This window comes from Oryzias latipes, chromosome 20 (genome assembly GCF_053564925.1).
Source record: "Oryzias latipes strain Hd-rR chromosome 20, Olatipes_Hd-rR_3.1".
Classification (NCBI taxonomy): Eukaryota; Metazoa; Chordata; class Actinopteri; order Beloniformes; family Adrianichthyidae; genus Oryzias; species Oryzias latipes.
The window spans coordinates 12,966,317-12,977,870 of NC_136256.1; the positions used below are offsets into that span (position 1 = coordinate 12,966,317).

General features: G+C 41.5%; 1 long non-coding RNA gene across 1 annotated transcript; it reads right to left on the reverse strand.

Moving 5' to 3' along the window:
- Nucleotides 1–357: 357 nt before the first annotated feature.
- LOC144988375 (uncharacterized) lies at nucleotides 358–7,835 on the reverse strand. Its single transcript, XR_013652264.1, has 2 exons — nucleotides 5,753–7,835; nucleotides 358–4,388 (listed from the first exon to the last, which is right to left on the reverse strand). It is a non-coding gene; the product is annotated as an uncharacterized LOC144988375 (long non-coding RNA).
- Between the last annotated feature and the right edge of the window lie 3,719 nt (nucleotides 7,836–11,554).

Below are 11,554 nucleotides of genomic sequence, written 5' to 3' on the forward strand. Positions count from 1 at the left end.
AGCGGATAAGATCCACCAAAGTGGCTGCTGCTTCCCTGATACTGTAGATAAGATGGTTGTGTCCATATTCTGTCACTACTCATTACTTTGTGCACTATACAGGGTGTTTGCCACTTTTTCTGAGTCTCCAAATCTATAATTCCAAAATGCAGTGGCCTGGAAATTGGCCAGTAGTCTCAGTGAAAAATCAGTCTGTCATTGCTCACTACATTGGCAAATATAGACCACAATTCAATGTGTTTCAATGAGTTGTCATTTGAAAAATCCGTACCTTTTTTTTATTGTTCATCCAAGTTTTCATCATTAGAAAACAGTGGATTTGTTAAATAGTCTGTTTATTAGGTTTTTGTGTCATCATTTTCCTTAAAAAAAACCAAAAAAAAAACGTAGTAAGCATGTGTCCGAATTACCTTAAAATCCAGGGTACTGGATAGTCCTGCTCTAAATCTTTCAGGAATGAGGGAGTAGGGAGGGAATCTGGGCATATGGACGATTTCTTTTTTTCCTCCTTCTCAGCAACAATCTGTTGCATTGTGGGAAAGTGTGATCCTGCTTAATTGACAATAGAAGAGAAGAGAAGTAAGTGATGGAGAAATGAAAGCGTGGCAGCTGAACACTGGACGACATGTCCCCTGAGGACAGTACTGCGGGCCCCGTCGATTACATAACTATTTGTCTGTGGCCCTTAGAAAAAAGGATTCAGTCATTTTTGTGAAGCTTTGGTTTACCTCAGTTCCAGGTATAGTGGGTTGTTATGTCCTACACACTGTCATCAATTAAAGGGGGTGTGACAATTAGTTTTAACAATTTAATTCGCATCATAATCGGTGGTTGATGATATGATTCATAGTCGATATTGGTTCACTCTGAACAATCCCATTCAATAACCTACAATCGATCTTTAGCCAAAAATTCAACCAGTGTGACTCAGACATAAATAGCTGGGTACTGAACAGCACAGGTGTGTTTTCCAGATTTCTTGTATTTCTTGCGAGATAATCAAGTGTAAATTAAATATGTGTACAAACAAACAAGTAAAAAAGAATTAATGGCAAACCTGTTCACGTTTTAGTTCCATAAAGTTCAGCCCACTGTTGTTTTTCCACATAAAATAATCCAAAGAGAACATTAGAAGAACATTCTACCACACTGTATGGTCGCGTGTCTTTACGAAATTCAAATTATTTTATCACACATCGGACTAGAATAATAGCTTGATTATGTTTTGCCACCATCACATATGTGTTGTCCGCTGTCATGGTCATTTTTAGGTTATTGTGTCTCTATCCAAATAGTATTTATTATTATCAGAATTATAACTGTTTTGTTTTGGGGGAGCCGGTTTAGCTCGTGCTGGTTTGCAGCGCCTTCCATCCGTGGAACCAGGGCTCAAATCCGGGCTGCTCCCTGTTCCCTTCTCCACCTCTATGCCGGTCCCAAGCCCGGCTGCTTTGAGAGGGTTGCGTCAGGAAGGGCATCCAGCATAAAACATTGCCAAGTTTACCATGCGACTCGTTCCCTGTGGCAACCCCTGATGGGAAAAGCTGACAGAGAAACAACATAACTGTTTTGTTTTGAAACAATTTTATAGCGTTGGGTCGATTCGATTAACAACTTGCTTTAGACAGATTGGTCTAATTAAATCATAGGAATAAAAATCGATTCGTCGATTTAAGTCAATTCATCATTACACTCCTATCAATTAACCATAAATAGCCTGCCTTTCTCCTCAGCCAATCACAATCATATTGTCCCTTTAAACTTCTGAATAGTTATTCCTGCTGTCTAGATAACCGTTCTCTTTGACGTGGTCTGGCTTCTGATCATTATCAGCGTCTAGATTTTGGGCATTATACATCTTTACTCCAAGTTCATCCGACTCATCCAATACGCAGAGCCTAACCTCCAAAATGATGGACCTACTTCATGCACATTCTTCTATAACACTAATAAATCTTTACTCGTATTACTAATATCTGTCCTTACTGAAATAGTTTTTTGCAACACAAAACTTTCACAAGGTTCTAAAGGGCTACAAAACACAACAGCAGGGCAGCCATACAGTCATTTTTGAGTTTGAAATGTGCGCTTGCAAATGCATTTGGAAAGTTAAAACACGACTCTTTGATTGACACAAAGTTAACTCTGTGTGTGTGTGTGTGTGTGTGTGTTTCTCTTGGGTAATGGACTCTTCCCTCAAACAGGTCCAGTCACTCTGATCCACTTTTCCCCTCCTTACTTTTTCCGTCTTCAGCTTCTGACTCATATAGTACCAGTATCGTGTGACACTTTCGGGATGTTCGCAAAAAACAAAAAAAACTCCCATCACCCATCTCTCTGACACACACACACACACACACACAACCGTTACTCACAGGCTTGAATGGTGTTAAGTCCCCGGCTTAGTCAGCCTCTAAGCGCAGACCGAGCCCTGCCGGGAAAAAGAGGCCAGGCAAGCCCTGACAGAATGCTAATGATGTCATTAACCTCTGGACTCCAGGGTCGCAGGGGGTGGGGAAAGTGGCTCCGACAGGCAAAGATCACGTCACTCCCCCGCTCATTCATTACATATTTACCCTAACACAAGCACACAGACGGCAAACACTGATGGGTGTTTCAGGAAACAATCACGCCATAATCATTTTTATTAGATCCTCACATAATCAGCTCATGGACAGCTGCACGAATTTGAACACTAAGTGTTTTGACTGCAGTCTGTGCCAAGGTGATTACTTATTAGGATGGGTTGGCCGGACCTGAGCCATTTTCATGAAATCTAAGGTCCTAATGCAAAATGTATTTGTAATTCCAAAAAAACCTCAGCTTATTGGAGGAAAAAAGGTCTAAACCTCTTTCCTTATCGCTTTTAAATCTTGTAATCTTGACTTTAAACACTTGAAGACATTAAAAAAATTAATTTCAACAATGGTGCTGATAATTAAAATGTTACAATTAGTTAGTAAAACAAAATGAAACGCAGATTCTAATCGTCATAAAAGGCAAAAAATGGAGAGGTATGGAAATATGTGGCACTTATTTTGATTACATTTTGCGTCTTTTTTTTAATTAATATCATCATTACATTGTTGGTTACAATTGTGTGGTTTTTATTATCTCTTAGCTTTTCCTCCAAAACTTGATGACACCTTCCAGGGGAACTCCCGTCCAGGCGACCATTTCCAGTGAAAAGTCTTTGCAAACGTGGGCATATGTGCGTTTTGGGCTTCCGTGTTCAACCTCTCATGTTCACGCCTAGCTACGCAAGGTTTTAAGTCTGTTTTTGGTCTCTACGTACAAAACATGCGGCCATGGAATGCGGGTTAAAAGTTAAACCAGATCAAACTTTGACCAACTCCGATCTGGTAGTGACGCATGGATGGCGTCCACTTTAATTCACTAAAGTGCCAACCGTTGAAAATCAATCAAGTAGGAGAAATTAAAAATAGTGGTTTTAAGTTCAAGCAAAACCAAATGTCTTGAATATCAAAAGACATTTGGCTAACACTACAGCTATGCTCACACAAGCCTTGACAACACATGTTAAAGCGGCCATTTCTAAAAAGCAGTCTATGTAAATGTGTGTTTTGGGCTTCCACATTCAAAACTCTCAGGTTCATGCATAGTTACACCAGTTTCTGCAGCCGTTTTTCAGGATCTACATGACATGCGCTGAAAGTTCAACCAGGTCCTAGAGTGAATATAAGTAGATGACAGCTTAAGCTTTAGCCAAAAGACTCAGGTTGGCGTAATTTAGCAGAGGACCCTGGTTCAAATCCCAGACCTCTCTGTGTTCTGCTGGTGATTTTCTCCAGGCACGTTGGCTTCCTCTCCAAAAACATGCTTCATAGGTTAACTGGTTACTCTATGGTGTCCCTAAATGTGAATTTGAGTTTTGTGTCTCTGCCACAGACTCGCGACCAGTTCAGTGGGTACCCCACCTTTTGCCCAACAGTATCTGGGATAGGCTCCAGCAACCCTGTTGACCCCACAAAGAATTCAGCAGGTGCTGAAGATGGATGGTGTAGAGGTGATACCCACGTGGACGCTCTGCCATGAACAAAACTTCCCACTTGCAGAGTTGTTGAGCACGGAATCCCCTCACAAACAGATATATGGACTGGTGCACAGCTGGAGGAAGAGGAAGTGGTTGCCAAAGAGGTGGGGAAGGAGGAAGTTCTGGCAGGGTAGGTCTACTACGAGGAAGGAGGTCCGCTCAGCACATGTAAACCTGGTGAACACGCGTAGAAGTGGTCATCTTGGGGAGTCCCGCCGACTTTGAAACCACAAGTCTGTTTAGTATGACCACATCAAAAGGCAGCGTGTCCTTTTGCAAGGTGAACTCCAGTTCGGGGAAACATCTGGGTCCTTTCAGCTCCACTAACTTCACCCTGACCACAGAAAAAAAAAAAAAACTTAATAAAAGCCTGGAATTGTACATTTTTTCTAACACACATCAATGTGAGGGCCTTTTAATGTGGCACCACTCTGAAAAGCTCAATTATATCAAGGAAGGGGTGCAGATAAGCCAAGGAAACCTCAGCGAGGTGAAAATGTCTTTCAGAGGAGAGGGGGCCTCAACATCCCTTTAATTTCACCGTCCTCCCTTTTCTGTCAGAGTTTGTCACGCAGGAAAGTTACATCATTTTTTTTCTCCATTCACCTTTCGTTTAAAGTCCTTTAGAAATTGATCAACACAGAATCAACGGGACTGAAATGAAAAGAGCTCGACGTCTTTTCAAAGTGGAAACACGATGATGACTCAGGATACGTGACTTTAAAACCAACGTCCTTCATATTTTCACTTCAAAAGCAGAATGAAAGCAAAACTTTAATTTAGTGGCAATCCAAGCATGACAGTCTTTGATCAGATCTGGTTAAATCCAGCTATCACTACCACTTTCAAACCAAACTAGGCACAAAAAAGCAAGAAAATGTGTTTATGTGGATCATTTCTTTGGCAGAATAGTGTTTTATCGGAAACAATTTTGTTTATTTGCTACTGAAAGGTCCCGGTGTCTTCTTAAATTACGTGTCTGACCAAAAACGTCCATTTTTGGAGAGTCTGATGATTGTGTGAATTGTCTTTACCATTTCAAAATGGGTCTTATTGTGTAAGACTTAGGACTTGTATGTAGAGCCCGCGACTGGACTTAATACTTGCATACTGATGCGTGAACATGAGCTTTCTGGATGCCGAAGCCTAAGAATTCGGGCGTTTACAAAGACTTTTCATTCTAAGTGGCCATTTGAGACAATGCAGCTGGTGTGTAGGTACCTTCATACTGCGGATTATACAGTGTGTATTTAAATATAAAAAAATATTACAAAACCTTTGCTGCTTAAGTGTTTTTAAGTTTCTTCTTGTGTTTAAACCACATCAGCTTCTCAGATAATTCCATCAGAGACTTTAATCGACGACAAAACAGGGTTCCAGTATTTTTTGGCCAAACACTCATCTAAGTTTTCCCCCCCACTTTTTGCCCCTTGTCTGCTTTGTTTTAATTAGCTGTTTTTCTTTCAGTTTTCTTCACGAGACCCTGAACAACTATAAAGTTGGAAATTTCCTTTCGTCAGCCATTATCGCCCCCATACTTCCTCTCCACCCCCCCCAACCCCGCCTTCCCTCTTCCCTCCATCTTCCACTGATGTGAGATATTGTATTTCAGGCAGGGCCATTTCTCACTGTCAGTAATGCACATCAAATCCCACAAGTAGGAGGGCTAAGAGGTTTGATCGCCTGTAATGCCTTTACCTACACTAAAGGCTTAAGAGAGGAAATCACATTCAGCGTTGCCCCGGCGTTGCACCGCATATCTGGGTCTCTGCTGGCTTTCAAAGTGGTGCGGTTCATAAGGGCTCAAATAGAATCCAGAGCTCCTAATCCATCTTGATCTCATTTACACACAAGTGGCAAGTTTGACTAATATTTTCCTTGAAACTTTGCCCACGAATGGAGTGAGACGCGGCTCCGAGGGGTTCTGTCCGGGTCAGGGTGGACTTAGGAGGTGGTGTTTTCCGTGGAGTAAAAGCTGAAGAATGTGCTTTTCCTCAGATGACCTTCCCTGCACGTGCTTTGTTTTCTTTTTTCCAACATCCCAGTTCCATTTCAAGAAAAGAAAAAAAAAAAGGCAATTTAGGAGAAGATTTATAAGACGCACTTCACGCAGGGACTGTCTTGCTGTGGAGGATGGATCGCTGTTTTTGCGGTGAGTTTTTTTCTTCCAACAGCTGTGGCTCTGGAGGGAGGAGAAGTAATGCGCCTCATTTTGTTACCTTACTCCATCCAGCAGACTTGCATGACTCTCATGCAGCACTGAAGCGCCTCCTCTGCTCCGAGGCGCAGCAGAAGGACACTAGATGGCACTGTGTACAACAGCAGTGGAACATCTCCCAACTACTGATCCCCCTAATCTTTTTTTTTTTGACTAATTTAATAAATTAGATTGTGCATTATACAGTTTGTAATTACACAACCACAATAAACACAGTTAACAATGCACATCAGCTCCGATTTCCACAGCTGTTAGTGCATTAGATGAGCAAAGATGTGAAATAAGATATCAGATATGGCAATCAATGTGAAACAAGAAGATGATAAGATCAGTCACCCCCTCCCTCTCCTCTTTAATGGCTTGTAATGTCATTAAACTTGACTGTCATCATAAATAGGTTTAGGCGGTCCGCAGGGGTTGGCTTAATGAAAAGTGCGTTCTTACCGAGCGATTCTATAGGCTGGATATTTTATTTTATCTTTTTGCAGCTTGGTTTACACCTCTCTTTTTTTGTTTTGTTTGTCTGCAACTCCCCCCCCCCCCTTTTTTTATTTTTTTGCCTCCCCACTTTCCTGGATGTCTTTGTGTCTAGGCCCGTGGGCAGGTTTCTGACAGGGGTTGCTCTCGCTGAAGCCTTCCTCAGGCATCAAACGGCGAGGAGTGAGACAGGCTCTGTCACATTATGCGGGGCCCTCTCCTCCCCGGCTTTGATTGAGAGTAGTGATCCAAAACTGATGCGGGGAGGAACAGGCGCTCACCTCTTGTCAGCCCAGGATGTTCTCCACAGGCAGGCAGCCGAGCCGCAATGACAATGTTGGATACGCTCGGTGGGCTCTGACAACACCCCCCCCCATCCCATCCATCCATCGCTTGATATCTTACTTATTATTTGCAATTTTCTTAAAGACGTCTGAGTTAACTCCAGCCGTGCTATTGGGGAAAAGTTTCCCTTTTTTTATTTTTTATTTATTATCAATTTTTTTTATCAAATCATCAGAGCTGCATCATCCACTGTGGGTTTTGCCTGCAGTTACATCCCTTCTCTTTGTTGTATTTCATCACTAAACTGATTGGGGATCTAATCAAAACCATCTGAATGTTGCACAGAAAAGGCTTTAATTTGTTCTGTGGAAATGTTCTTTTATTTTGAAAGGAGCTGGCCAAATGTCAAATAAAAGTCAGCAAGTTGAACTTCTGCTCCCCAATCCCATGTATTCTGACACTTTGCCAGTTCCAAAAAAATTTAAATAAAGGGATGGTGAAATGTAGAGAATCAAAGAAATTGATGTAACAAGATTTCTCAGACATCAAAAGCCCCCCGCCAAAAAAAAAAAAAAAAAAAAAATTCAAGATCAGAAATTCTAAACACTTTTATCCTCATTCAGAGCTCAAGGCCACTTATTCATAAACTGGCCATCTGTGAGAAACACGCACTGCTTTAGTGATGTTGGGTAAAGCCTAATGGCTTCAAGGTGTCATTTTCATGTGTCAGACCCCTCCTGCTTCCAGCATGTTGCCATGGAGACGGGATGATAGTTATTGAAAGCGACTGCTGCGAGTCGACGTGTCCTCGGATGACTGCCGGGGTCTCTCGGATGTCAAGACTTCTCCCTGACACTTTTTTTTGTAATGAAAGAAAATTTTTTTTTTTTTTTTTGGACAAAAGTTTGGTCCCCAGCTTCTGCCTCGCAGACCTTGGCGGTTCCTCCATCTGCGAAGGTCTGACAGCTCTCAGCACATGTTTGGGATGTTGGAAGCCATGCCAAAGCCACTTCCCCAAACGTGCGCGTGGCATTCACTGCTCTCTGCAGAGTAATCCCACTCTCCTCCCTACGTTTTTTTGGGGAATCCAAATCACAGGGTGGCTTTGTTACAGAAGCTCAAGCTGAGAGATGGATTCCCACTGCCTTCCACAGGTTTAGAAAAAAAAGAAAGAAGAGGTGCAGGTTTGTGCACAAAGAGAAAAAAAAAACAAGAAGAGGTGAAGATTTATGCAGGCAGCTCTGGCAGAATCCTCTCATTCCTCCCTTGTTACACCTAACACTGCAAACCTGCAGCGTTTCAAAGCTGTGGCAGCCATGAAATATTCATCTACCGGATTACTATTACAGTACAGCTGGAAAAAAAGAGAAGAAGCATGCCCTCTTTTAATTCAAGCACTTGATGATTATTGTTTAAAATGGGACGCCACATCGGGAGCCTCTGAAAAGGCGAGGCGGCATCTTTAACAAGCACCAAACACCGAAATCTCCTGAGTGAGGGAGGAAAAAAATGGATGGATGTTTGGTCCTGACCTGGAGGCCTCCCTCAAAGCCCCTCACCTTCACAGCCGGGCTGGCACGCCGCGCCGGGCCAAGGCTGGCACGGCCCGATGTTTATCACACAAAGGCGCGATCAAAGAGCGCAGCTATCTGACTGCAGCGCTTTCATCTGGGTTCCCACAGCCTGACAGTAGCCTCCGTGGGGGGCTCTCCTGTGATGCTTCTCCTCCTTCAATGGCCCCCTTCCCTCTATCTCTCACACATTTATCACCAAAGATAGGCAGGGGAAAGGAGGGGGGGGGGGTTATTTGAGATTCCAAAAGCTAAAGGAACTTCGCTCTTGATCAGCGATGGTTTGTGAAGAGGCCTGAAGAAGTTCCCGGGTGCACAGACTTTCTTTTTTTTTCCTCCTGCAGGCTCATGCTCCCTGTTGGCCTCACTGATGCAAACATGCGCACACCTGCAGGTGGCAGACAGCAGAGACTCCGCAAATGAGTCTGAGGATGAATCGATGCAAACAGGTAGCTTTGATGGGCTGTGGTGTAACAACAAGCAGATCCCAGAGAGGACATCCTTGCATGTTTGATGCTTTAACTCTATATGAGAACTGGACTGAGTGACTCCTCCCCCTTGGCGTTCCAAACAGGAAGTACCTGCTGGTTCCAAGAAACTAAAATCCCACAGGCTTATGTGAGGAAAGAAACAGCTATTACTCAGTCATTGTATTTGTTAGAATAACCATTTTTGCTTTGCTACTTTAAAAAAACAAAACTTACTTAAAAATCCTCTTTTTTCATGATATTCATTTCTGTAGTGTTCAAGTTATAAACTGACCAATCAGTTGCCTCAATAAAAGTGTTTTTACGTTGAACGTTTGACAGATTTCGTGTAGCCTGCTTTCAAGTGGTAGGGGTGTGGCCTTCCACAGGGGTTGCCATAGAAACGGTGGCTTTTTTTTTTTACTGCTTACTGGCACAAGTCCACTACCTACAGTTGGAAGGGGCTTGGTGTGAAAGGCTTTTTCTTTCCCAGCTCTATTCCGATATATGAAAGAGTTGGTGTCATAGAATTCCAGCAAAAACAGCAATTATTCAATTTTATTCATGATCGTTTTTCAAACTCATATGTCACCAAATGGGACTCCCTGATTGGTCAAAGTTCAGCGATTAAATAGTCAAAAGTTCAATTAGTTGAACTGTTAGAAACTTTGAGCATGAGTTCAGTGAACCCCTGGTTTGTACGTAGAGCCCAAGAACTAACTTTAAAAACTGCGTAGTGACGCATGGAAATGAGAGTTTTTAATGCGGAAGCCCTAAATACGCATATGCCCGCATGAATGCATATATTGAAACTTTTTATTGAAAGCAGTTGCACAAACCCCAGTAGCGAAGGCTGGTGTGTACCTGGCTTCATCAGTCAGGTTTTCATATAAACTCTATGTTTGTTTGTTTTTTTAATACAATTAAATACTCACTAATAAAAATCAAGGGTTTGGTGTTTCTGTCACGTTCTTGTGGCATTTTCCTCAAGATGGAGGACATGTGTAAAGAACATTAATTATAAAATAGCATTTCTGAGTATGTCTTATTTAAATCATTGTGAATCAGGAGCAGACAAACATAAAAACTGTTTGAAAAAGATTGTAAGTGTGATGTACAAGTAACCACGGCAACCCACATGCTTCCTGCTCCGCTCCATTCTGATTAAAGACAAAGACATCCTGGTACCAGCTGGTATCTGTCTCTAAAGTGTACGGCTGGATTGCTCCAATATTGCTCGCCATTTCTGCTCATGTTAGGTTTGGTATTTGAAGGGCTGGAGAACATGTAAACAGATGGGTGATGGGAAGTGGGGGTGGACTTACTCCGCACAAACAGTTCCAACCACAACTCCAAAGAACTACTGCCCCTCTACAGAAACTATGAAAGAAAACAACACAGGCTCTATGAATTTGTCAAAAATGTCATAATCATAATTTAAAGATCTCTGAGAAAACATATTTTAATCTGCATTTGGCTCCTCCCCCACATTTTCTATCACTCAGTGTTTAGTCAGACTTCACCTCCACCAGCTGAACCTTTGCTTCTGCTTTGTGTGCGCGCCGCCTGTCACTTTGGTGTTGTTTTACACGGTTCGAACTTTATTTGCATCTTTGGATTGCCTGTGGCCTCAGGGCCAGGTGTGGGAGGTGGAGGTTAAGTGGGGTTGGAGCGAAATCAAACAACGTGAAGAAAAAAAGAGGCCGGTTTTAATAACAGGGAGTTTTAAAAGTCATAACATTTCTGATGACAGAAGGGCAAACCTTTGATTTATTATATTCGTGAGCATAAAATGAACTTAATGTTGCATAAGCCTTACATTTATTGTAGTTTGTGATGCTTTTTGCAGCAATGATCAGCTGATTGATCATTTTTGATTTTTTTAAATATGAACATAATACCTACTCAAACTTGTAGAACAGGTGTTTAATTTGAATAAAACCGGCCTTCTCGCACTAAACTGATGAAAGAGGAACCACAGGCTCCTGGTGGTCTAAACATTTATTAAATTAACAACAATGAATTAAATAACAAGAAATAATTTAACTAACCAATTTATTCAACTTGTATTTTTTTATTTGTTTTTTATTTCCGTATTATTTGTACATTTTTACCATTCCTATCTTTTGATCCACACAGTGCCAAAGATTTGGCCAGTCTTTTCTTCCATTTTATGTTCACCATTTATCATTGTTGCTTTTATTCTACTGTGTCTAATTACTTAATTTTTATTAACTTATGCCTATAGGTCTATTATGTCAAACGCCTCGCCTTCTACATCATGTTGATTTAAGGTGCTCCATAATTAAATCTTCTTTTACTTTTTTTTTTCTTCTCAATTTTTTAATCAGTTCATGAATAATCCTCAGAAGTAAGTTTTATATATTCTTGTATAGATATATATAAATATTTGTTTTTCGTCTTTAGTTTTTTTGTTTTAACGCTTGGAATAAATCAATAAACCAGACAAATATCCATTCAC